Here is a 5,997-nt window from a genome sequence, read left to right on the forward strand (position 1 = left end):
ATCTTGAGAAATAGTATAAACTGAGAAGAACACATACTTTTGTGGTTACGAGGCTGGGGGAGGGAGGGAGGGTGGAAGAGGGTTATTTACTGATTAGTTAGTAGATAAGAACTACTTTAGGTGAAAAAAAAAAAAGGAAGGACAATACTCAATACATGGAAGGTCAGCTCAACTGGACTGGACCAAAAGCAAAGAAGTTTCCTGGATAAACTGAATGCTTCGAAGGTCAGTGGAGCTAGGGTGGGGGTTTGGGGATTATGGCTTAAGGGGACTTCTAAGTCAATTGGCAAAATAATTCTATTATGAAAACATTCTGCATCCCACTTTGAAGTGTGGCGTCTGGGGTCTTAAATGCTAACAAAAGGCCATCTAAGATGCATCAATTGGTCTCAACCCACCTGGATCAAAGGAGAATGAAGAACACCAAGGTCACATGATAACTATGAGCCCAAGAGACAGAAAAGGCCACATGAACCAGAGACTTACATCACCCTGAGACCAGAAGAACTAGATGGTTCCTGGCTACAACCGGTGACTGCCCTGATAAGGAGCACAACAGAGAACCCCTGAGGGAGCAGGAGAACAGTGGGAAGCAGACCCCAAATTCTCATAAAAAGACCAGACTTAATGGTCTGACTGAGACTGGAAGAATCATGGCAGTCACGGTCCCCAAACCTTCTGTTGGCCCGGGACAGGAACCATTCCCAAAGACAACTCATCAGACATGGAAGGGACTGGACAATGTGTTGGAGAGAGATGCTGATGAAGAGTGAGCTACTTGTATCAGGTGGACACTTGAGACTGTGTTGGCATCTCCTGTCTGGAGGGGAGATGGGAGGGTAGAGAGGGTTAGAAACTGGCAAAACAGTCACGAAAGGAGAGACTGGAAGGAGGGAGTGGGCTGACTCATTAGGGGGACAGTAAGTGGGAGTACGGAATAAGGTGTATATAACCTTATATGTGACTGACTTGATTTGTGAACCTTCACTTAAAGCACAATAAAAATTATTTAAAAAAAAAAAAAAAGGACAGAGGGAGTAGATTTATTAAAGAGAAAAAAAAATTTTCAGAAAACTCTAAAATACCCATAAGGCAAGTTCTTAATAATAAAGAGAATCAGGTCAAGGCGCTATGGGAATATTTGCTAAGGATGAGTGACAACACTGCTTTCACTGGGGTAGACAATATTGTGGAACATGTAAATGGTTATATCAAAGAAACATCAAACTCTTGAACCCTTCAAGAGCTAAGATCAACAAATTGTTTACTTCTCTGTCTTTGAAGCCTCAAACACAACCCTTGCTCTGTTCACCAACCCTAAACTAGTACATCATGACCCTTTGTCTTGTTATTGTCACTTGCCATTGAGTCAATTCCATTGCATGGTGACCCCATGTGTTATGCGATAGAACTACTCCATATGATTTTTTTGGCTGTAATCTTAAAGCAGATCACCAGGCCTTTTTTTCCAATATACCACTGGGTGGATTGGAACTGCCAACCTTTAGATTAGCAGTAGAGTTCAAACTTTTTGTGTGGAGCCCTGATGGCACAGAGGTTAAAAGCTCAGCTGCTAACCAAAAGGTCGGCAGTTTGAATCCACCAGCTGCTCTTAGAAACCCTATGGGGTAGTTCTAGTCTGTCTTATAGGGTTGCTTTTTTTTTTATGAGTCCGGATTGACTCAACAGCAGCTGGTTTTTGGTTTCAGTGACAATTGGATCCTAATTTAATCCCCACACCCAAGTGCCGCAGGCATTGAAAGACCTGCCTTAAACCTAACTTTCATACCTTACAATTTTCCTGATTTTGCCTTTTCATTTCTGAGAGGCTAAGACGCTTTTGAGCCAGTGCTCACCTTTGTTGAGCTTATATAAACCTAGATTTGCCTGATTCATAGGCTGTTTAGGTTATAATATTCAGGGAGCCAGCATTTAACATTTACCTGTTTTTCTGTCTTTGGGCACCAGGATGTTGAATTTAGAAGGAGCTCATAAAATTATTTGAGAAAGAATGAACCACACTATAGTAATAATAATAAACATGAAATTACTGTTACGAGCTTTCCCACTATGGGTATGTTATTATCTCCCAATTCTTTCTTCCTAAGAAAAATGAGTCTTTTAGCCAAGTGTGCCTAGAGAAAATATTTCTGTTCATGAGCTTCTGTATTCATCCTCTTTAGCAGTGCTGATTTTACGTCATTAATTTATTTCTTTCCTTTCATTTTTTGTTTGCATACAACACGGTGCACTTAATTGGTTGCTTCCTTGTTTTAAGTGTTTATTTCTAATAGCACTGTATTCCTCAATAAATTTGCTCCAAGTTTTTCTTGATGTGTAAGGTCTTTATTAACAATATTCTTAAGGATATTTGCTTTCCTCCAAGACACACTGACTCTTTACAGTTCTCTGCTGTGTCTGCTTTCTGTGTGTTTTCCCTCTTTCTGCACCATCTTTTATCTTTGGATTACGGTGATGAAGTTGGTAAAGGGTGAGTTAGGGGAATTTATGTTTAAAAGCCATTCTCTTTTTAGGAGGATACGACAGCTTTCAGATGAAATCCATCCCTAGAATATATGATCTTTTAGAAAAAAAATTTTTTTTAAGGAAACTTGTGTGTAGTAGTTATTGCCCATTCTTCTTGCATGGGAAAGCTACAGCTCTGTAGGCTCTCTTGGCAGAGCTCCACGTGGCAGTCAGTTCCCTTCTGTTCCAAGGAATCCAAGATGGCAGAAAGGAGATTCTTTTAACCTTCCTCACTCAAATAAACTGCTGTTTATTCCAGTGGAGATTACTGAAGTATTTAAGTTTATCATTAGAGAATGTTAGATGCTAAGGATTATACATAAACTTCACACTCTATACACAATTTGTACAGGTTCCCATCTGATTTTGTTTGAAATGAAGCAAAATCATTACAGGGAATTATTTAGATAAATGGAGTTCCCTACGTAGTAAGATACGGAATTGACAAATACCTAAACTCTATTAGGCATATGCTCATGAATTAACTAGTCTTAAATAGGCTTCCTACCTAACAGAGCCCTAACTTACCTAAAAACAACTTAAAAAACTGGTTACTTGGCAAGGATTTTGAGGATGCAGAATGCCCTAAAAATGGAACTTATAAATGATAATATAAGTGGCCATGCTATTTTTTTTTTTTTTTACATAAAAATGGCTAGTAATTTCTAAAACATATTTACATTTTTGGTACATTTTTAGAAAAAATATCTTTGAAGTTTAACCTCGAAAAAAGTAAATAAGATTTTAAACTATATAAACTCTCAAGTAATTATGTTTTTTTTTAATTGTCAGTTTAGTTATATATGTAAGTGTTTACTACTAAGTCAATAAATGAAACTAAGTGAGCAGTGATATCAATTTGTTTATCCACACATTGTTCTTATCACATTCGTGGATGCCAACCCTGTATTCCATCTCAGGGTTTAGGGAAACTGAATAATTACACCCAGCTAGGGAGGGTGGGGGCATATGTATGTCAGTGGCTGGAGGGTGGGGGCATATGTATGTCAGTGGCTGGTAAGAAACATAAGATAAGGAATACAGTTAAGGGGAAAATAATGAATTCAATTTTGGACTTTAGAGAGGGCTCTCATCTTTAGGTTGAGATTACACATTAGTATAAAGAAACACCTAGAAATTAAGAGTAAATTTTGGCTTGCATATGTTTGTTTGGATTATTGTCAGTCTATGGCTTATAAGTGATAGGAGAACTTGGTATGTCCCTATTAATAAACTGTGTAGAATGAGAATAGATTAGGACTAGGAGAGAGCAGAGGAATAACAACTCGACTGATGCCGGAGAAGAGAAACAGGAGGAAGCCTGGTCTGAGTAACACCTCTGAGAAGACGGAAATGTGTTGTGAATCTCTAACAGATACAGCACACGTTTATGTGTTGGTAAATACGAACCCGTTGCCATCGAGTTGATTCTGACTCATAGAGACCCAACAGGATGGAGTAGAGATGCCCCATAGGGTTTCCAAAGAATGGCTGGCGGACTTGAACTGTTGACATTTTGGTTAGCAGCTGAGCCTTACCACTGTGCCACCAGGACCTAAATGTTCTGGTATTTCTAAATTATTCTGTATATTTCAGGTAAAATTAGAGTTTGGTTCTAACAATGTAATTGCTTGTTTATTTGACTACTTATTTTATTTAATTAATTATTTTATTGTGCTTTAGGTGAAAGTTTGCAACTCAAGTTAATTTCTCATACAGAAATTTATGCACATATTGTTATGTGACCCTAGTTACAATCCCTATAATGTGACAGCACACTCCCCCTTTCCACCCTGGGTTTCCCGCATCCATTCAACCAGCTCCTATCCCTTTCTGCCTTCTCATCCCGCCTCCAGTCAGGGGCTGCCCATTTAGTCTTGGGTACCTATTTGAACTAAGAAGCACACTCATCATGAGTATTATTTTATGTTTTATAGTCCAGTCTAATCTTTGCTTGAAGAGTTGGCTTCAGGAATGGTTTTAGTTCTGGGTTAACAAGGAGTTCAGGGGCCATGTCTTCGGGGGTTCCTCTAGTCTCTGTCACATCCTAAGCCTGGTCTTTTTTTACGTGAATTTGAGCACTGCACCATAATTTTTTCCTGCTTGTCAGGGACACTGTTGTGTTCCCTGTCAGGATGGTCATTGGTGGTAGCCACTGACTTCCAGTTCTTCTGGTCTCAGGCTGATGGAGTCACTGGTTTATGTGTCCCTTTTGTCTCTTGAAAAATACAAACATCTTAATGTCCACTATATCAAACTAAACATTTAAAACATTGAATTCACTTTTTCTTCCACAAAGGTGCTCTTTCTCTTTCATTTCTTTTTCTATCAGGTGTTGATACCCATTTAGTTTCCCAAAATAAAGATACAAGTGTCCTCTTCAACTACTTCCATTTATTCTTCACTTCTTTTTTTTCGTGATTTTAAAAAAATTTTTATAGTGCTTTAAGTGAAAGTTTACAAATCAAGTCAGTCTCTCACACAAAAACCCATATACACCTTGCTATACACTCCCAATTACTCTCCCCCTAATGAGACAGCCTGCTCTCACTTTTCATGTCCATTTTGCCAACTTCTAACCCCCTCCACCCTCTCATCTCCCCTCTAGGCAGGAGATGCCAACATAGTCTCAAGCGTCCACCTGATCCAAGAAGCTCACTCCTCACGAGCGTCCTTCTCCAACCCATTCTCCAGTCCAATCCATGTCTGAAGAGTTGGCTTCAGGAATGGTTCCTGTCCTGGGCCTACAGAAGGTCCGTGGGCCATGACCACCGGGGTCCTTCTAGTCTCAGACAGACCATTAGGTCTGGTCTTATGAGAATTTGGGGTCTGCATCCCACTGCACTGCTGCTCCCTCAGGGGTTCTCTGTTGTGTTCCCTGTCAGGGCAGTCACTGGTTGTAGCTGGGTACCATCTAGTTCTTCTGGTCTCAGGATGATGTAGTCTCTGGTTCATGTGGCCCTTTCTGTCTCTTGGGCTCGTAATCGCCTTGTGTCCCTGGTGTTCTTCATTCTCCTTTGATCCAGGTGGGTTGAGACCAATTGATGCATCTTAGATGGCTGCCTGCTAGCGTTTAAGACCCCAGATTCCACTCTTCAAAGTGGGATGCAGAATGTTTTCTTAATAGATTTTATTACGCCAATTGACTTAGATGTCCCCTGAAACCATGGTCCCCAGACCCCTGCCCCTGCTACACTGGCCTTCAAAGCTTTCAGTTTATTCAGGAAACTTCTTTGCTTTTGGTTTAGTCCAATTGTGCTGACCTCCCCTGTATTGTGTGCTGCCTTTCCCTTCACCTAAAGTAGTTCTCATCTATTATCTAATTAGTGAATGCCCCTCTCCCACCAACCCTCCCTCCCCCCTCTCTAACCACAAAAGAATGTTTTCTTCTCAGTTTAAACTATCTCTCAAGTTCTTATGATAGTGCTCTTATATAATATTTGTCCTTTTGCAACTGACTAATTTCACTCA

This window comes from Loxodonta africana, chromosome 17, assembly GCF_030014295.1.
Source record: "Loxodonta africana isolate mLoxAfr1 chromosome 17, mLoxAfr1.hap2, whole genome shotgun sequence".
Taxonomy (NCBI): domain Eukaryota; kingdom Metazoa; phylum Chordata; class Mammalia; order Proboscidea; family Elephantidae; genus Loxodonta; species Loxodonta africana.